Below are 21,094 nucleotides of genomic sequence, written 5' to 3'. Positions count from 1 at the left end.
GATAGGAGCTGGGTAAGTTTCATAACATGGCTTTGTTTTGGGGACTTCAGAGTTTCCATTGAGAGTGTAGAATTACTGTTTATGGCACTTGGCTTTCCATACATGGTGGTGACATAATATTCACTTTAATGTTTTTTAGTATGAAAATGTGCAGAAATACACACAAGGGCATAGACCCTTCATAGATTCATGTAATGTTCGTAAATAAGTGCATTGAAACGGGAGCTGATTTTTTTAAAAAAATTTATAAATTTTTTTAACGTTTATTTATCGTTGAGAGACAAGAGTGTGAGCTGCACGACGGGGGGCGGGAGGGAGGGGGAGACACAGAATCCGAAGCAGGCTCCAGGCTCCGAGCTGTCAGCACAGAGCCCAACTCGGGGCTCGAACTCACAAACCAGGAGGTCATGATCTGAGCCGATGTCGGTCGCCTAACCAACCGAGCCACCCAGGCACCCAACACAGGTGCTGATTTTTAACGAGAAGAATAAGATAAGGGTACAAAGAGTGCCAAGGCAAAGCTCTTGAGTTTGCTAGCAGTGGCTGACGTTTGGCAGGAACCTCCTGGGGACTGGACCCTGCCCCAGCAGGGGACGGTGTGGCCTGAGGAGGTGGGATCTCAGAGCCTGACTGGCCAGCGTCCTCGCGTCGTAGCACGCATCTGCAGCACGCAAATGCCTCCACGCCAGCGCGCCCCAGCCGGCTGCCCCTAGACTCAAGTCTCCTCGCCTGGGTTACTTCTGCATTTGCTTTCTCAGCTGCCCTCCTGGGCCACAGGCACCCACCCGGCACACCAGAGCCAAAGGAATTTTCTAGACGGCTGAAACTCCTCCATGGCTTCCCCAGTGCCTGCAGGAGAAAGACCCAGACCTTAGCAGGGCTGACGTGCCTTCCGTGGTCCGGGGCCCCACAGACTGCTCAGCGCCTCTTCCTAGCACTTTCCTCCCACTTTCCTCTCAGGTCAACATGCACCATTTGCAGCTTCCTGAATATTCATTAAGTAAATATTGAATGCGTTAGTATGCGACACCAGAAAGAGAGCTCCACAGTGGTGATGTGCAATGCAGGCAGGGTCCAGCCATCTCTCCTGGAGTTCACTGGCTAGTGGGGGAGTTGTGATACAGTGTTCCCAGCAAGGTGGGGTCCTCTCTCCAATGTCTTCATCTGGGGCTCTTATCTAGGTGGTAATTCACATGCCTGTCTCTTTCACCGGACCGTGAGCTCCTCGAGGGAAGCCATCCTATTCTGGTCGGTCTAGTGTCCCCGGTCGCTTGCGTGCGTGGTGCCTAGTAGGTACACAGCAATCCTTGGATGACGATTAAAGCAGCGAGCCTCCGCACCAGGACCCCCGCCCCAGAGCAAGTCAACCTTCAATCAATCATTCGTTCATTCATTTTAAGCGAACAGTTCCATCCGCCCAGTGAATCAGAGTGTGCCAAGCCGCTGATGGTGGAGCAGTTGACTGACAGGGTGAGAGCGCTGCGCTCCAGCAGACTGTGGGACGGCCGACAGCGGAAGGGGACAGCCTGCCTGGCCCCCTGTGGGTTGATGGCCAGAGGAAGTGTCATTTCGACAGGGCCTCCCGGAGTGAAGGCAGGGTTGGGCGTGAGGCTGAAAGAAGAGGGAACCTGGAGGACGGAGAGGTGTGACGGGCACTGTGCGGTTGCTGGGGTGGGGGCCCCCAGCTGGGTGTGGCCCGAGCCTTTGGTCCGGGTGTGTGAGCAGGGAGCCCAGGCAGACAGGAAGCTCCTTCCCTGCCAGCTGTCTTGCCCCTGCTGGCGAACAAAGGGCACGTCGTCTGAGGCAGCGGCTTTTCAAGGTTTTCTGACTGCGACCAGCACGAAGGCACACATTACATCACGACCTGGCACAAAACACAAAATCCGAGCAAGCATTTCACGAGACCGTTTACTACCCGACACTCACTCTGCTCTTTTCCCATCGTTCTTATCCTCGTCCCCATTATGAAATTCTGAGTCTGACTCACCAAATTAATTTCAAGAGCTACCTGCACTTTGACCTGCGCGTTGAAACCCATTGACCCAAGCGTCCTTCCAAAGGGCCTGGTAGTGGCTGGGAGGCCCTTGTTGATGCACAAAGAATTTAAACGCTCAGCATCCTGAGTCCATTCCACAGCCACTTTCTTTGTTCTCTCTTCCCCCTTTTTTTTTTTTAAATGCTTATTTATTTTTGAGAGCGCGTGAGAGCAGAGGAGGGGCAGAGAGAGAGGGAGACACAGAATCCGAAGCAGGCTCCAGGTTCCGAGCCGTCAGCACAGGGCCCGATGCGGGGCTCGAACTCACGAACCGCGAGATCATGACCTGAGCTGAAGTCAGTCACTTAGCCGACGGAGCCACCCAGGCACCCCAACACGGCTCTTTTCACTTGTAAAGCAGCCCAAGAGGGTGGGGTGGGTCCCCCAAACCCCGACCCGTACCCCTACCCTCAGAAGTCTCCACTTGGCAGGGCACCCCGGGTGACTCAGTCAGTTAAGCGTCCGACTCGTGGTTTCAGCCCAGGTCATGATCCCACGGTGTGCGAGTTCGAGCCCCGCATCGGGGCTCTGCGCTGACAGCATGGAGCCTGCTTGGGATTCTCTCTCTCCCTTCTCGCTGCCCCTCCCCCACTCATGCCCCCCCCCCCAAAATAAATAAAATAAACTTAAAAAAAAAAAAAGACAGAAGTCTCCACTTGGCATCTAGTTCCCCTGGGGCAGGGGCGTGGCCCCAACTCAAGATCCTTGGCCCTCAGGACACTGGAGCCAGAGGAGACCTTCGAGATGGAGTCCAACCCTCTAGTTTTATTTTTCTGGAAACTGAGGCCCAGAGCGGGGAGGAGACTCAGCTGAGTTTCCTCCATAGGAGTCAGTCTCAGAGTGAGTACTGAGATTCGGCTCTCCCGGCTCCAAATCCGGGGCTCTTTCTTTTCCCTGTTGCAGGTGGAGAGTCTGTGGAAGGGGGAGGGGGGCTGGGGAAGAGGCTTGGGGGAAATGTCCTGCCTGGGAGAAGCTGGGCTGTGTGCTTGCAAGGCCCCCCGCCTGGGGGACCTGCGTCCTTGCTGTGATCCTGCCACCCTCTTTCTGTGGACCCCGGCTGAGGCACTGCCCTGTAAGGAGGGGACAGGACCACAGGGGGTCTCAGAGCCCTTCCTGCTCTGAGCCTGAGCTGCCTGCCTTCTCCTCTCGTGTGTTGGAGGAGGGCCCTCCCTCCCCCAGCATGAGATAAGAGAACACCCTCTCTCCCTCCTGTCCCCAAGCCTGAGCTGCCTAGAGCAGTGACAGGGGAGGATAAAGCCTGTGGGAACCTGTCTTCTTCCTGGAACTTGCTGTTTCCCCCCCTGGGGGCCTCAGGATTAGGATAGTGGCTTCTAGTCCTTTCTTTCTGGAGACATTGGATATGGTCTGAAATCCAGGCAGAGGGGCCCTCCTTCCCCTGGGCTTGCTGGCTCCTTGGGCTCGTGCATACGCATGATTTGCCTTCTCAGTTCACTCTCCTTTTCCATGTGGGCATCTCCTAACTGGACCCACATGCTTCTTAGGGCGGGATTTCAGACCCTGTATCTTCGATCAAGAGAGCTTACAGTGGGAGGGATTTGGACTTCTCTCCCTAGGGGAGGCAGCATGAGTACTGGGTAAGATCTGGGGTTCTCAAAGGAAAGTGCCTGGGTTCAAGCCCCAGTGCCCTGCTGGCCTGCTTGGGTAACCTTGGGCTTCATCTGCATTATCTCTATGTGCCCCATGGGGACCCTATCAGATAAATAATATTCATGACCTCCCTGAGGCTCAGGGAGCAAAGGGACTCAGTCAGGCGCCACGCCAGAAGGGAAGGAATCTAACTCACGCTCACTGAGGCGACAGGTCTCTGGACCCTCCCTCCCATTCACTCCCCAACTGCCTCCACAACGTCCCCACCGGACAGCCTCCCAGCCCCTGTGCCTTAGGGCAGGCTGCTGTACAGAATTCCACAGACTGGAGGGCTGGAAGTCCAAGATCAAGGTGCCAGCAATGTTGGGGCCTTGCTGAGGCCCTCTTCCTGGTTTACACATGGCTGTCTTCTCGTATCATCATTAGCGTTCCCCCTCTTGTTCAGGGGACACTAATCCCATCATGGGGGCTCGCCTCCCGAAGGCCCCACCTCCCATCCCATCCCATCCCATCCCATCCTATGCGGGCTTCAACACAGGAATCTGGGGGAACACCAACTTCTCTTTTCTCAAGTCTCCAACTAAAGAGACTTTCCCTAGCGGGACAGCAATGGTTCTTGGCCGGCTCCTCCTTCTAGAAAGACCGTACGAGGCTGGGATTCTTCAGTTTCAAGCCACAGAAACTGACTCTGCATAACTCAGCAGAATAAAAACGGAGGTGGAGGTGGTTATTGAGACACATTGGCCACGCCTCTGCAAAGCCGGAAAGGCTGGGTGCCCGCATCTCCTGGAGGTGCTTCTTGCCCGGTGGCTTCTGGGCCTTCTGGCTGGCCGTCCTGAAAGAGATGACTTTAAGGTTAGGAGCGTCTGAGCTCAGCCCCGGGAGTCTCAGACCAGGGTTCTGGCCCACTTCCTCTCCACGGGTTGAGTTCGTGGACCACCTTTCCAGGATGTGGCCATCAGACGCTCTCTCCCCCACACCCCTGCCCCCGTGTTTCTCATTGGGGTTCAGATTGTCTTGCCTGGTTTGAGTCACAGGCCTGCCCCTGGAGAGGAGGGGCAGGACCTTGTGACGGGCCGTTCTGCCATCACCAGGTGGAACGAGGCAGGGGTGGATCCCCCCAAAGGAAGGGATTGCTATGAACAGAACAAGGAGAGGAATCAGAAGCTCTCCACCCTGGATTCTACCCACCGGCCCTCATTCTGGCCTCCTGAGAATAAATTCCTCTTCCCCTGCTTCCCCTCCCCGCTTCTTCCCGCTTTCCCTCCCTCCTTCAAACACTGACTGAGTGTTTGCTTTGTTTCGGGCGCATTGCTAGGCCCTGGGAATAAAAAGATAAGTCAGACCCAGGGCCAGCCCTAGGGAACCGATCTAATCCTGATCAGCATACACTGCTGATTAGCCACGGCAAGGCCACGTCAGGCATTACCAATCGACCACAGCACACTTTCCCCGGGAGCCTGGGCTCAGCCTCAGGATACTCTGCACAGAGCTCGGGGCAGCCAATTCTCATCAACTGGAGTCCCATGATAGGGAAACCTTTTGCTGTGCCCGGCCCCAACCCCACCCCTTTCCCATAACAATTCCAACACTTAAAACCAGCAGAATTCCCCTCTGCTCACTCCCAGGGTCATTTCTTCGCCATGGTGGGGGTGGGGTGGGAGGGGGAGAGAATGGTATTGGTGTCTTCAGTTCCCGACCCCAGTTGGCTGTTGAGTCAACTTTGTGGTTAGGAGTCTGAGCACAGTTCCTGTAGACAGAAAGACTACGTTTCGATCTTATCACTGTACCCTTCTGAGCCTCTGTTCGGGATGAATTTTCTATGACTCCCATAACCAGTGACCACAAATTTTGTGGCCTAAAATAGGCCAAATTTGTTATCTCGCACTCACGGAGGTCAGAAATTCACAATGCATCTGATGGAGCTAACATCTAAGCGTTGGGGGCGCCTGGGTGGCTCGGCCCGTTGTGTCTGACTTCGGCTCAGGTCATGATCTCATGGTGCGTGAGTTCGAGTCCCGCATCAAACAGTGGGCTGTTAGCTAGAGCCCGCTTCGGATCCTCTGTCCCCTGTCTCTCGGCCCCTCCCCTGCTCGTTCCCTCTCTCTCTGGCTCTCAAAAATAAACAAACATTAAAGGAAAAAAAAAAAGCGAAAATCAAAGCATCAGCAGAGTTGTGGTCTCTCTGGAGGCTCCGAGTGAATCAATTTCCTTGCCTTTTTCAGGCTCCTGGAGGCCATCCCCACACCTGGCTGGCAGTCCCACCCTCATCACCCCGATCTCTGCTTCTGTCCCACCTCCTTTCTGACTCTCTGCTGTGGTCTGCAGTTTCTGTCCCCCTCAAAATCATACGTTGTAATACCAACCCCCAAAGATGACGGCTTCTGGAGGCGGGGCCTTTGCAAGGCGCTTAGGTCAGGAAGGCAGAGCCCTCACTAACCGGATCAGAGCCCTTATAAAAGAGGCTCCGGAGAGCTCCCTGGCTCCGTCCCTCCCACTAGGTGAGGACACCTGGAGAAAGTGTCAGCTGTGAATGCGGAAGAGGAACCCGTAGCAGAAAGTGAAAGTGCCAGCACCTTGATCTTAGACTTCCTGCCTTCAGAACTGTGAGGGGGAAAAAAAAAATTCCTGTCGTTTACAAGCCACACAGTGTGTGGGGTTTGGTTTTAGCAGCCTGACTAGATGGAGACCTTGACCTTCTACTTCTCTGTTATTGGGGCCTTTGTGATTACTCCGGGCTAACTTGGATAATCCAGGATAGTGTCCCCACCTGGAGAGCCATATCAAAACCACATCTACAAAGTCCCTCCTGCCATGTTAGGGAATGGTCATAGCTTCTGGGGCTTGGAATGTGGACACCCCTGGGGGCCGTTATTCCGTCTGCCACAGGTTCCTGTACCCGTAACATGGGGTGTCGATAACCCACCTCAGAGACCTGTGGGGAGACCTATTATGTGAGACAATTCGTGAGAGGCGTTGGGCACAGTGCCCAGCAGTTGCCACGGGGCGCTCAGAGGAAGACTTTGACATTCCCAGAAGCAGTCGTTGCAGAGAGCCCAGCATCCCGCTCCCTGACCTTGGCCCTATATCCCCCCTCTTCTCATCCTTCCGGGCACCCTCTGTCCAACCCTGACGACGGGGGCGTGAAATCCCTGCAAAATGTCAAGTTTGTACTTGTCTTTCCGAGGCTCTGCTCTGTATCACCGCCCCCCCGCCCCCATCTCTAGGCTTTCATAGCGATCACCTGCTTTTTTTTTTTTTTAATTTTTTTTTTAACGTTTATTTATTTTTGAGACAGAGAGAGACAGAGCCTGGACGGGGGAGGGTCAGAGAGAGAGAGAGGGAGACACAGAATCTGAAACAGGCTCCAGGCTCCGAGCGGTCAGCACAGAGCCCGACGCGGGGCTCGAACTCACGGACCGCGAGATCGTGACCCGAGCCAAAGTCGGCCGCTTAACCGACTGAGCCCCCCCAGGCGCCCCACGATCACCTGCTTTTTATAGAGAAGCGGTACCAGCACAAGCAGCAGCAGAACCACGGAACTTGTCAGGGCAGTTAGTTAGTAGTTAGTTAGTAGTTAGTTAGTTAGTAGTTAGTAGTTAGTTGTTAGTAGTTAGTTAGTTAGTAGTTAGTAGTTAGTTAGTAGTTAGTTCATAGTTAGTTCATAGTTAGTTAGTTAGTAGTTAGTAGTTAGTAGTTAGTAGGTAGTTAGTAGTTAGTTAGTTAGTTAGTAGTTAGTTTCCCCCAAACGAAAGCAGAAGGTCTGGGGTGGGGCCGTGCAGTCTGAGTTTTCAGGGGCCCTGCAAAGGATGCCAATGCCCCCTTAAGCATGAGAACCCTGGGATGGAGCATCTCAAGCACCCGCACCTGCCCCGTGGACACAAGGTGGCCCTGAGGCACAGGCGTGGTTGTGAGGCTCAGGGAGGTGAGTGGGAGGCTCAGCCCGTGCAGGTAGGAGAAGGTAGAGCGCAGGTCGGAACCTGAGCGGGGCTGGTGTTCTTTCTACATCACCGTGCACCTCCACCCTTGGGCACCGCCCCCACAATGCCACCTGGACACGGGGGCCCGGCGCCCAAGCGCTCCGGGGGAAGCTCTACCCAGCCACTCCCAGGGCACAGCCCAAGCCCGGGGACCTCTCTCTCTTCACCTGTCGTGTGTCATTCTGGGCAGGGCCCTGCGTTCAGCCCCAGTCTGAGGCTCTGATAACCAACTTATACTCGAGTAGACATGGCCGATAGCGCCGTCGGGGGTTACGTGCTCCTTTTCGGGGGGTGCCTGTGGTAAACAGGAAGGAAGAGAGTTCACGGTGGGATTTCACCCGGTCAGGCATGTCTGGAGGCATCATGTGCGCGTTTGGGTGGGAGAGCTACGGACTTCCCAAATGCAGGCAGAATGGTTGTGGAAACAGTACGGGGCGCTGCTATGGCTAGGTCATGATCCTCGCTGCCTAGCGACCTTGGGTAAATCATTTCATTTCCCTAAGCCATCATTTTCTTTCCTGGAAACGGGGATGATGCCTGCACAGGGTTCCACTGCGATAACCTTGAGCAGGTGGCCCTTTCCTCTCTAGATTTCTCTGGCAGGTTGCCGTGAGCTGAGCCCAACCGGGCAGAGTCGCCCCACCTTACAAAGTAGGCAGGTCCCTTCCTGGGACCACCTGCCAGAGGGGATGACCGGGGTCAGAGTGCCTAGCATCCCTGCTTCTGGAAGGCTTCTCTGATGCGAGCCTGAGCCCTGAGCTCTGGTTGTGTAGAGAGCCCCGGACTGGCAGTCAGGAGCCCGGGGTCTGGTCCTGGCTTTGCAGCTGACTTACTGTGTGACCTGCCCGGTTCCCTGTCCCTCTCTGGGCCTGTGGCCTTGCCTGGAGGATGAGTGAGATGTGCAAAGGCCCTTCCCACCCCAGCTTGGTAACCCTCCCCTGGATCCCTTGGCAGCCCTGCCTGTCCTGGATGTGGCAGCGAAGGCATCCCGCTGACTTGTTCCCACAGCCTCCTATGAGATGTGCCATGTTCTCCCCCGCATGAGGGAAGGGCCCTGTGTTTGTGCCTCCTCGTCCTGCCTTCAGCCTCGCACCAAGCACTGAGCTCTACGTACTGTTGTGCTCAAGAAAGACCTGCTGATACATTTCCAGCGACCTTGGCTTTGCCCAGGTTATTTCGAGAGAGAGAGAGAGAGACAGACAGCAAGCAGGGGAGGGGCAGGGAGAGAGGGAGAGAGAGAACCCCAAGCAGGCTCCGCACTGTCATCACAGAACCCCACGTGGGGCTCAGACCCATGAGCCGTGAGATGATGACCTGAGCCGAAATCGAGAGTCGGACACCTAACCGACCCGAGCCACCCGGGTGCCCCCAGGAGAGTATTTTTCTTTCAACGTGCCATCTCCTCCAGGAAGCCTTCCCAGATGCCACCTCCCTGCAACACACCTACAACTGGTCCTCCCACCCTTCTCCCCTGGCTCCAGCCATCCCTCCCTTTCAGATTCGTTCTTAGAACAGTGACTGGCACACCCAATGGGGGGGTTGAATCCGCTGGGATTATGGTCTAAGGGGAGAGACAGAAGAAAGAGAGAGAGAGAGATGAAGAGAGAGGCCAGTCTTTGCAGGGATGGGGGGGAGGAGACACATCTGGAAGGGGCTCTGCCTCAGGAAGGCAGATGGCAAACAGCTGGCTGGGGGTGGCTGTGACTCACCCCACCCCTGCAGGCTGGGGGATGCTGACGACAGGCTGAGACGAGTCCAAAGGCCTAAAGGAATTTTGATAAGGGTAACACAAGCCCTAGAGTATTTCTAGAATGCAGGAGGTCAAGGGTGCGGGGAGCAGGGTCGGAGCAAAACTGCCGGATTATGTTACTTATTTATTTATTATTATTATGTGGGGTTTTTTTTTCCTGGATAAAAAATTCACATGGCACAAAATTCAAAAGGTGCCAAGGGGACACAGTGAAAAGTCTTTCCTCTTCCCCTTCCTGCCATCCAGTTCCTCTCCCCAGAAGGCCTGTGTTTCCAGGGGCTTCTGCATTCTTTTCTTTTCTTCCCTTTCTCATACAGGGACGCATAGTAGCCACACTTTTCCTCACTTTCCTTTTTCCCTTCACGTGTCCTTGAGAGCATGTCATATCGGCACCTAAAAAGCTTCCTCTTTTTTTTTTTTTTTTTTTTTTTTTTAATTTGTCTGTGTTTAGGGTTGCCAGATAAAGTACAGGACTCTCAGTTGAACTTGAATTATTTGAACTTCCGATCAAGAAAAATTAACTTTTTAGTAGAAGTTTGTCTCATGCAACATTTGGGACATACTTATACTAAAACACAAAAACCAAAACCCTACTTGTTTTCTAATCTGAAATTCACATTTAACCAGGCATCCCGTGGTTTCGTTTGCCCAATCTTGCAATATTTCATGGGGATTCCTTATAATTAAGTCTTTGGGGGGCACCTGGGTGGCTCAGTTGGTTAAGCGACCGACTCTGGCCCAGGTCATGATCTCGCAGTTCGTGAGTTCGAACCCCGCGTCGGGCTGTGTGCGGACAGCTCAGAGCCTGGAGCCTGCTTTGGATTCTGTGTCTGCCCCTCTCTCAACCCCTCCCCTGCTCATGCTCTGTGTCTCTCTGTCTCTCAATAACAAATAAACGTTAAAAAAAATTTTTTTTTTAAAGTCTTTGAAAGCTTCAGGAATCGGACACCTGGGACCTGGTGGGCATCCACCCCCTGGAATTTGAAGGTCCAGCACTAGATTTCCATCCCCAGGCCCCCATTGCCAAGATGAGAAATGAAAGCCTCTCTGAGTCATCTGATCTACCTCCCCTTGTCTGAGGCCCAGAGAGGGAAATGACTCACACAAGATCACACAGCCAGTCGGGGCAGCATGGGGCTAGGCCATTTCCGTCTCCCGTGTCCAGACGGTTTTTTTCTCAGGCTGCTTAGCGTGACATACTCACGGGGGTCATGAGTTGTAAGCCTAAGCTTTTGGAACATGCACAGACACTTGGGAAGCCAGAAACCAAGGGCTCCAAGTTCTGTGGGGAGAGGGGGGCCCACAAAACCCTGGGGAGCCCTGCTCCCTGGCAGGGGGGTTTCCAGTATGGGTCCAATCTCCACAACACCTGGCTAATCGTAACAATAATAATAATAATAATAATAGCTGTCACTGTCGGGTACCTACACTGTGTTGGGTGTTCAACCAACTTGTCCCTTTTGAGTCCTATAGTGGTCCTGCATGATGAGTCAGAGCAGTCCTGTCCCCACAGCTGGACACTAAGGCCCGGAAAAGGTAACTAATCTCATCATTCGCCAAGATCCCCCAACCGTGAAGTGACAATGCTGGGGTTTTAACCCAGATATGTTTTGTTGTTGTTGTTGCTTGTTTTTTAATTTTTTTTTATGTTTTATTTATTTTTGAGAAAGAGACAGAGTGTGAGCGGGGGAGGGGCAGAGAGAGAGGGAGACACAGAATCCGAAGCAGGCTCCGGGCTCCGGGCTGTCAGCACAGAGCCCGCCGCGGGGCTCGAACCCACGAACCGTGAGATCATGACCTGAGTCGAAGTCTGATGCTTAACCGACTGAGCCACCCGGGCGCCCCAACCCAGATGTGTCTGACGCTAAGGCTCAAATCCTTTGCACCGGGATTATGAACACTTATCGATATATTTGTGCCAGTTTTTTCAGGTGAGAAAGCGGAGTACTTGTGACGAGCCCTCTCCCTGAGCCCACTTTGGTTTTACAAGGTCCCAAAGCGGGAACAGACTTCTGATCCCTGTGGTCCACAGGATGAAGGCCAAACTCTCACTGGTCCCTTCCTTGACCTTTGATGATGGCCATGAGCCTGCCCCGCCTGTTTCTCCAGGCTTGTCCCCTGCCTCTGGGCACCTCCCCTTCCTTGCCTCCAAACTTCCACGCTTCGACGCTGCGGTCAAGTGGAAAAAGTCAGGCGGAAGAACTAGGGACTCCAGGGACAAGTAGTTACCTGCTGTGTGACCTTGGGCAAGTCACTTAACCTCTCTGAGTCTCCCTTTCCTCAGCTGTAAAGTGAAGTCACGTCTAAGTCTCAGCCTGGTGCCTGCCCACCTCACTGGAGACTAATTAATATGCATCGTTGGAAGGAAGGAAGAACGGGGGTACTTCTGGTGTTCCCACCGTATGCTAGACCCTGTAGGTGACACTGGGGACCCTGGTGAATGGGCCGGCCCAGTAGCTGCTTTCCTGGAGATCTTTCTCGAAGGGCTGCGGATGTGGTTAATTGCAGCAGGAGGTTAAGTAACTGGGGCTTTGTCACTTAGGGCAGGATTTTCCCCAAGCCTATGCCCTTTGACCAGGAACCAGGGCACGGAGTTACCCTAATCTGACTTGCCCCCGGTCCACTCGGCTTCAATGGTCAGAGCCTGGCTTCGCCCCCAGGGTCTGCTTTTCCAGGCCACCTGGCTCTCCCTTGTGTCCCTAGCACCTAGCTGTCGGAGAGAGACCGAGACTGGGCCACTTGGAGAAGGCGGGAGGTGGGGGGGGGGGGGGGGGTGGAGAGAAGGGGGGAGGCGGGGCCTAGGCCTCCACTTGGCTCCGCCCATGCTCAGGTGTGCGCCAGCCAGGCCGGGGAGAAGCTGGCTGGGCCTCTCTCCTCCCGGGTCCGCGTACACATCCCCGGTAGCTGGTCCGACCCGAGCTCAGCCCTGCCAGCTTCTCAAACCCGCTACAGCGCCCGGCACAGCTGCCACCCTCCGGGAGCCGAAGCGGGAAGCTGGAAGGCGGCTCCGAGAACTGAACCGGAGGCCCGCCCAACGGTTCCTTCAAGCCTCCATTGTTTTCTTAAGAAACCTTGTGAATTTTGCATTCCACTCCCTAGCAGATCTGTGTTTGTTTTAATATAACGTGATTCCACCCCCCACCCCCACCCCCGCCCCGGGAGGATTTTATATATGTATATAAAATCATGATTCCCTCTCTTCCTGCCATGAAGGTCACAGTAAATCTGACTGCAGAGATCATGCCATTCCTAACCATGGCCCAGCAGTGTCCCCACCGATCCCTGTGAGGATGGCCCCCCACAGGACACTCTTATCCCTGAGTACCGCCTTCCCTTCGTCCCTTCTCAGATCTGACCCCGATCAAGTCACTATATCCCATCCATCTGTTTCTGTGGCTGCCTCAGCTTAGACAGCGGCCTCTGTGTCCCCAGGCCCCGGCCCAGGCTCGGGCCGGTCTGTTGACCACCTAGAAAACAGCTCATGAAGGAATGGGCAGGGTGGTGGCCATGTGTGTGTGTGTGTGTGTGTGTGGAGGGGCTGTGGTGGGCAGAATACTGGCCTCCCAGTGAAGGCCACATCCTAATCCCGGACACCTGTGAATACATTACCTTAAATGGGCAAAAGGAACTTTCCAGGTGTGGGTGAGTTCAGGCCGGGGAGCTGGGGGAAGTTCTGCCTGCCCTTCCTGAAGGCCTGCCTTGCAGATTTCCGACTTGCCTTGCCTTACAGTCAATCAATCGTGAGTTCCTTACAATCAGTCAACCAATCGTTCAGGATATATGTGCCCTACTGGTTCCCTTCCTCTGGTTGAGCCCCGAGGCCAACAGGACCCAAGGGAGATTGGCCTCTGGGGTCTGTATGTGGGAGACCACTCAGAATGGGGTCATGGTGGGCAGAGGAGAGCCAGCTCAGGAAGCGTCTAGAAGGTCGGGTGCCCCTCAGCTGGGGTCTGTCGGGCCCAGGTCTCCAGGGATGGGTGGAGATAGGGTGCGGTCCCCACAGGAGTTGGGGGGCGGGCGGCAGAGCTAGGGAGGGGCTGCGGGGAAGAACAAGGCCTGGAACGCGGCTGGGAGGAGGGTGAGGTTTCCGGGGGGATGGGGAGAAAGCAGGCCTACAGGGCCTGGAAGAGAAAGGCCAGGCTGTGAGATCACACCCCGGGCCTGGGGACACAGCAGGAGGCCCACCCCTCCTGGGGCACTCTGTCCCTCCCTGGGGATGCTGGCGAGCTGTCTGGCACCTAATAGTCACTGAACAAATCAGAGGAGGCCAGGCCTGGCCAACAGGCATTTGACAACATCTGAGAACACAGAATGGGAGGGAAGGGGGGCAGGGCCGGGAGGTGGGTGCCTGGGGGGAGGGGGGAAGCCCACCCACATGCCTGGTTCACACCCCTTGGGAGCCGCTGCAGGGGGGCCGTGGGAGGGAGAGTTCTGTTCCTGCCTCCCTCCCTCCATCCACCCCTTGGGTAACTTTCCTTTTTAAGAGCAGGCCCCTCCTCCCCATAGGGTAATCAGAGCCAGGATATCTGCCCCCAGTTCAGACTTCCATTTCCCCTCAGACCTCTCCTGGGCTGTGGTTTTAGCAAACAATTTGGATCCTTCTAGAGCCTGGGATAGGAGGCCTTGACCCCTTCCTTCTTAGTGGTGCTAAGAAATGCTCCGCATTCCTGAGTCGAGAGGCCAGGGGCCATTCTTCTCCCTTAGCACAGGGGCAGACCCAGAGGAGCAAAATGAAGTCTGAACCCAGACACCCCTCCCGGGCTCCCAGCTCCTTCTGCCAGCGCCCTCTGATGTGCTGTCCCACAGCCACTCAAGTCCACACAGAGCCATCTGGGGGCTGGTGAGCTGAGACCCAGTCCTTAGGCCCTGGGGCAGGAATGTGGGAGAACAAATTCCTGGGGCTTCCCGCCCTGGAGGCTGGGCTCCTGTCTTCAGAGCTGCCCAGAGGAGGGCCCTGCCTAATTCCTGTGAGTCTCCGCCCGATGCCCAGCCCAGCCTGGCACTGAGGAGGCTCTCCATATGAATTTATTGTTGAGGGAGGGAGAGCAGGACAGGTCAAGGGGGGCGAGATCCTAATCGGCCACCAAGAAGCCATTCCTCCCACCCCTTCCCCTCTCTCTCCCGCACTCCCTTCTCTGCTTTTGGGTGCGGTGCACCCTGCCCCCTCCACTCCCCTAGATTAAAAATCCCCAAGAAGGTAGAGCTCACATCTAAACCCTCTGCATGTCCCTCCAGAGCACTAACTTCATGTTGGTGTGGTCTTGACCTCAATCTCTTTATCTGTAAAACGGGTTCACAACACTACTCCCCCCCCGCCCCTGGGTTGTTGGGGAGATTAAAATGAGATGGGGCATGTTAAAGCCCATGGTAAACAGCAAAATGGCCCCCCGAAGATGGTCATCCAGATGATCTAATCCCTGGAACCTGTAAATAGTTAGGCTTCCTGCAAAGGGGCATTCAAGTTGCAGACGTCATCGTTAAGGTTTCGCATTAGTTGACCTTAAAACAGGGAGATTATCCTGGATTACCCGGTGTAATCCCTTAACGGAGGGGGAGAGGGAGAAGCGGCTGCAACAGAGGATGGTCGGAGAAACGGAGGGAGGGGCCATGAGCCAAGGAGTGTGAGCAGCCTCCAGAAGCTGGAAAGTGCCGTCCCCCCCTCAGAGCCTCCGGAAGGAACGGAGCCCTGCTGACACCTTGATGTTGTGCAGTGAGGTCAGTGCTGGACTTCCGGCCCCCGCAGCTGTGAGATTATCCGTGTGCGCGGTTTGAAGCCAGGCTCCTGGTCCTGTGCTGGCTCCTCTCCTGTCTCCAGGGCCTTTAGTCCCCCATCCTTTCTGCACCCCTGCAATAAGCAGGCCTTTTACCCCTATTTCATACATGATGAGACGGGCTGGGAGGGGTCACGTGACATGTCCAAGGTCACGCGTGCGGCAGGGTGGAAATGGAATCAGAAACCAGGCCTCTGATTCTGACCCCTGGATGCTGGTGAACCACAGGGCCTCTCCTAAGGGTCGCCCAGGGGATGTAAAAATATATTAATGGCTGTGCAAATCCACGGGGGTGGTTCCTTATCCTCCCTGGCTGGCCAGAAGCCCCTGCCTCTGCAGAGACCTCTCTCTTTCCCCCCGAACTTCAGTTCTTGCCAACCCCCGTCCCCCAGCTCCTTGCCCTGTGTCCTTCTGTCTTTCTGGAACTGGACTGTGGCCTTTGACACTTCTCTCCATCGCCCCCCAACCTTTGCAGTGCTAACACCCAGGAACAGTGAACACGGGGTTCTCCTTTCCTGCTCACCAGGCCGCAGCCCAGCCCCCTACCCTCTACCCTCCCGGGAAAGGCTGTCCTCAGAGCTCCTCAAAAGGGAGATACTCTATCCCCGCACAGGCTGTCTGAGTGGACAGAGTGGGAGGGAAGCTGGGTCCCCCGCGGCCAGCTGACGGGTCAGAGGGGAAACTGCACTTCCTGCTGGGCCCCCGGGGAGTCTTGTGTCTCCTAGAGGCCAGCTGGGTCCTTGCCTGAACTCCCGGAGGAGAGAGGGCAGGGAAAGGAGGAGGGAGGCAAGGAGAGGAGGAAGGACAGGGCAGAGGGGAGAGAGGCAGAGGGAGTGGAGAGAGAGAGCCAGGGACAGAAAGTAACAGAAGCGAGAGGGTCAGATGCAGAGAGAAAGAAGCAAGAGAAAAAGAGAGAAACAGGAGAGGGAGAGCAAGTTAGACACCCAGAGACAAAACAGTAAGTATGAGAGTTCGAGAAAGAGGCCCAGACAAACGGAAACAGACCGGGCAGGCAAGGCCCAGACAGGCCACCTGGGATACCTGGACCTCGAAGACTTTCTCTGGGTTTTCTGTGTGTCTGTGCCTGGAAGCCGTAAAGCTCTGGAGAATTACTGGGACAGCCTGTTTGAAAGTTCCTGGCGTACCGTGGGGGCCGGTACAGGGTCGTGAACCTCATTCCTTTTATCCGCCTCTTGACAACCTTGCATTTTGATCCAAAAGCGTTTTTTTTTGTTTGTTTGGATCAGTTTTGTTTAGTGTATACTATGTGCCAACAAGAGAGAGGTGTTTTGTTTTATTTTTATTTTTTAGTTTATTTACTTATTTTGAGACACACACAGAGAGAGAGAGAGAGAGAGAGAGAGAGAGAGAATGCATGAGGAGCAGAGAGAGGAAGAGAGAGTTCCAAGCAGGCTTCCACACTGGCAGCGTAGAGCCCAATGTGGGGCTCGAACACACACGCCGTATCATGACCTGAGCCGAAATCAAGAGACTCGTGCTTGACCGACTGAGCCACCCAGGCACCCCTGAAGCACTTTTTAAAAACCTTTCTCTTGGGGCGCCCCAAGCAGGCCCAGGTCATGATCTCATGGTTCGTGAGTTTGAGCCCCGTGTCACTGACAGTGCAGAGCAGGCTTGGGATTCTCCCTCCCTCCTTCTGTCTCTGCCTCTCTCTCTCTCTCTCTCTCTCAATAAATAAACTTAAACGTTTTATAAATAAATAAAGTGCGTCAAATCGTGCTCGAGTATCACAACTCACACTCAAGATGCTAAAGAACGCCGGAAGAGGATAAAACCAAAGGGTAAGTTGGGAGAGTGGTGTAGCGGGCAGAAGCCATCCGGTGTGGGTAGGGAAGGCTTCCTTGAGGAGAGAAGTTACTGAATTTTACCTGTAAAGATGAGTGTCTTAATCGAGACTTTCTCTTTTGCAAGGGACTCAATTGGCTTAGAGAAATAATAAGATAAAATTTATTGACTCACATGAGTGGAACGTCCAGGGGTAGATGACCAGTTTCAGGCATGGCTGGATCCAGGTGCTCAAGTGAGCAGTATCACGAAGGCTTTGTCTCCGTCCACATCTACCTCTGCTTTCCTCCCATTGGCTCCATTCCGAAGTGGGTTTTTTTCTGCACAGTGACAACGCACATTTATGGGGCACCTGGGTGGCTCAGTCAGTTAAGCACCGACCTCGGCTCAGGTCACGATCTCGCGCTTCCTGAGTTCGAGCCCCACGTCGGGCTCTGTGCTGACAGCTCGGAGCCTGGAACCTGCTTTGGATTCTGTCTGTCTGTCTGTCTGTCTCTCTCTCTCTGCCCCTCCCCCACTCGCACTGTCTCTTTCTCTAAAATAAACATTAAAAAAAAAAGAATAAAAAACAATTCTTAAAAAAAAAAACCCCACATATTTATGAACTTACAGTTTCTGTGGCTCGGGAATATGGGCTCGGCTTAAATACCAGCCCGGGGTCTCACAAGGTGACAGAGTATTGGCTGGAGCTGTAGTCTCAGCTGAGGCTTGACCGGGGAAGAGTCTACTTCTAAGCTCCCACAATTGCTGGCAGAATTCAGTTCCTCGCTGTGATCAGACCAAGCGCCTCATCTCCCTGCTGGGTGTCGGGGGTGAGCCTCCCTCCGTTCCTTCCCCAGCATGGCTCTCTGCCTCGTCAAAGCCAGCAAGGGAGACGGAGCCTCTTCACAAGAAGGAGGTGTATGACAGAGTCACATACGCGTGACTATGTACACCCCATCCCGTTTGCCACGGTCGGTTGGTTAGAAGCAAATCGTAGCCCTGTCTGCACTCCAGGGGAGGGGATCACACAAGGGTGTGAATGCCAGGAGGAAGGATCGTGGGGCTGCCCTAGAGTTCAGCTGCTGCAGACACTGAGCAGCGACCCAGGGTTGAGAGTCAAGTTCAGTAGACAGGGGATACTCAGGAATACACACACGGGCCCTGACGACAGGTTGCTCTGCTCTTACACCATGAGCTCGGAAGGGTAAGAAATCCCGTCTTGCTATTTGTGAGTTTCCTCGGTCGCCTGCCCAGCTCCTGGCACATAGTAGGCCCTTCGCGATACCGCGTTGGATTGAATGGTTGAACTAGACGACATACCCAGACTCTCATTCATTCCTTCGCCAACTCGTTAATCCAGCCGGCGTTTACGGAGCCCCTCACACGCACCAGGCCCTGTGCCGAGGGCTGGGACGCGGTGGAAAAAGGACAGAGCTTCGCCCCCACTGGAAGGATACGACTGGTTACGGTTTGTGGCCTGTGAAGACCGGGCACGTCTCCTGCCTGTGATCCTGGTGTGTGGATGTGGAAGAGACTAAGTTCAGAAAGATACAGAGGTGGCCGCTGGACTCCCTCTCCAGTGCTCTCTCCTAGGAGGACCAGGCTACCCGGGTGCTGTTGGGCCCACTGCTCAGGACACATCCCTTCGTCTGGCTCAGAGTTTGAGCCCACCCAGTGGTGGCCTCCAGTGGGGCTGGGGTGTCTTCCCCGGAGAAGTGGCTTGGGGCCACAGCAGCTGGGGAAGGGTCTGACGTGTGTCTTCAACCCCCACCACAGGCCCGATAAGAGAGTGACCACAGTCCTTTTTGGGTCACTTTCTTGGTCAAAACAGGAACGTGGTCTTGAGTGAAAAGGCAAGATATGGAGAGAACTGCCACCAAGTGACTTGGTCAGCGCGGAGGATGGGGACAGCGAGTTATCGTCTCAGGGTCCTTCCTAGGGCCTTGGTTCACGAGGTTTCCTCTCTAGTTGTGCTGCCCTATTGACTCCCTTCCTTTTCTTTTCTTTTTTTTTTTTTTAATGTTAATTTGTTTTTGAGACAGAGAGAGACAGAGCATGAACGGGGAAGGGTCAGAGAGAGAGAGGGAGACACAGAACCCAAAGCAGACTCCAGGCTCCGAGCTGTCAGCACAGAGCCCGACACGGGGCTCGCAGAGGTTCTGAGACGATGATTTGAATACGAGTCATTTGTTTGGATAAAGTTCCCCGGCAAATCAGGTCAGGGAGAGGGGACGGTGAGACAAGGAAGGCAAGACAAGGACAAAGCATGTGGGTTTCCACTGGGGATCTCTGGGAGCCAGTGCAGAAGACACACAGCCCGGCCATTCTGCCCAAGGGGCGAAGGCGCCCGGACACTTGATGACCAGCTCCCGTCAGAGGACTTTCCTTTCTCGGCACTTCCGGCCTCCCCTGAGCTCAGGGAGAGCCCTCCAATGAGATGGTGCACGTGCTGGCAGAAGTCCCATGGGGGATCACAGCACCAGTGCCCATCGTGTCTCCATCAGGATGTTTGGAACAAAACGTATCGCCGTGAAACATCAAACTGTGAAAACCTGTGACACAAGCCAAAACCCCCGTTTCACAGGGGGGCTGGTAGAGTCCTAGTGGTGGCCAGGGATTTGCCGTCGACTTAAGGCGACTTAAGGAAAGAACCAGAACGACAACCCAGGATCCAGGTCTCCAGGCTGGGAGTCCAGCATTTTTTTTTTTTTTTTAAGTAATCTCTACACCGAACGTGGGGCTCGAACTCACAACCTGGAGATCGAGAGTTTCACGTTCCACCGACTAAGCCAGCCAGGTGCCCCCCACCCTGCTTTTTTTTTTTTTTTTTTAAGTTTATTTATTTTGAGAGAGAGAGAGAGCATGGGTGGGGAAGGGATGGAGAGAGAGGAAGAGACAGAATCCTAAGCCGGGTCTCACGCTGTCAGTGCAGGGCCCAACACAGGGCTCAAATTCATGAATCATGAGATCGTGACCTGAGTCCAGATCAGGAGTCGGACGCCTAACCGACGGAGCCACCCAGGTGCCCCTTAACTTGTAATTAAAAAAAAATTTTTTTAGATATAAAAAAAATAAATAAATAAATAAATAATAAAAAATAAAAAAAAATTTTTTTTCAATGTTTATTTATCGTTGAGAGACAGAGACAAAGTACGAGCAGGGGAGGAACAGAGAGAGAGGGAGACACAGAACCCAAAGCAGGCTCCAGGCTCTGAGCTGTCCGCACAGAGCCCGACGCGGGGCTTGAACTCAAGGACTGCGAGATCACGACCTGAGCCGAAGTCGGACGCTCCGCCGACTGAGCCACCCAGGCGCCCCAACTTTTAATTTTTGAACTAACTTCCCCCGTGGTAACATCTTGCGTAACTATCGTACAACATCAAAACCAGGAAATCAACATGAGTGGGATCCACAGAGCTTCTCTGGATTTTACCAGTGATACGTGCACTCGTGTGCTGGTGCGTGGGGAGCTTTACACAATTTTATCACGTGGGGAGCTTCATGTAACCACCACCGTAATCAAGACACCTAACCACCATGAGATGCGCCCTCATATAGAGCGACCCGCGCTGGCCCCTTGTAGCTTCTGGGCCCCACCTCCGTAATGATGTTCGCTCACAGGCGTCGTGTAAATGGAGTCACACGACGCGTAACCTCTTGAAATTTTTTTTTCCCCACTCAGACTAATTTTCCTGAGGTTTAACCGAGTTGTGTGTATTTATGGCTCATTTCTTTTTTTTTTTTTTTTAATTTTTTTTTTCAACGTTTATTTATTTTTTGGGACAGAGAGAGACAGAGCATGAACGGGGGAGGGGCAGAGAGAGAGGGAGACACAGAATCGGAAACAGGCTCCAGGCTCTGAGCCATCAGCCCAGAGCCCGACGCGGGGCTCGAACTCACGGACCGCGAGATCGTGACCTGGCTGAAGTCGGACGCTTAACCGACTGCGCCACCCAGGCGCCCCAAGCTCATTTCTTTTTATTGCCAAGTACAAGTCCATGGTGTGGATGTACTACAGTTTTCGGAACCATTCATCCATTAGAAGGATATTTGGCCATTTTTTTTGTTTTGGCTACTATGGATAAAGCTGCTGGGAACATGCACGTACAAGCTACTGAGCTGTGGCGGACAGGATAATGGCCCCCGAAGGTGTCCACATCCT

General features: G+C 54.2%; 1 long non-coding RNA gene across 4 annotated transcripts; it reads right to left on the bottom strand.

Moving 5' to 3' along the window:
- Nucleotides 1-388: 388 nt before the first annotated feature.
- Nucleotides 389-18,245, bottom strand: LOC115517670. 4 transcript variants are annotated; one of them, XR_003970003.1, is made up of 5 exons: nt 17,561-18,245; nt 17,125-17,270; nt 7,791-7,918; nt 4,202-4,478; nt 389-1,864 (listed from the first exon to the last, which is right to left on the bottom strand). It is a non-coding gene; the product is annotated as an uncharacterized LOC115517670 (long non-coding RNA). The 4 variants fall into 4 exon arrangements; XR_003970005.1 differs by lacking the exon at nt 7,791-7,918 and having other exon boundaries at nt 17,557-18,245; XR_003970002.1 differs by lacking the exon at nt 7,791-7,918.
- Between the last annotated feature and the right edge of the window lie 2,849 nt (nt 18,246-21,094).

The sequence above is a fragment of the Lynx canadensis genome, chromosome B4, assembly GCF_007474595.2.
Source record: "Lynx canadensis isolate LIC74 chromosome B4, mLynCan4.pri.v2, whole genome shotgun sequence".
NCBI lineage: Eukaryota > Metazoa > Chordata > Mammalia > Carnivora > Felidae > Lynx > Lynx canadensis.
Note: the sequence above shows the minus strand (reverse complement) of the source record. Positions and strands in the feature narration are given on the sequence as shown.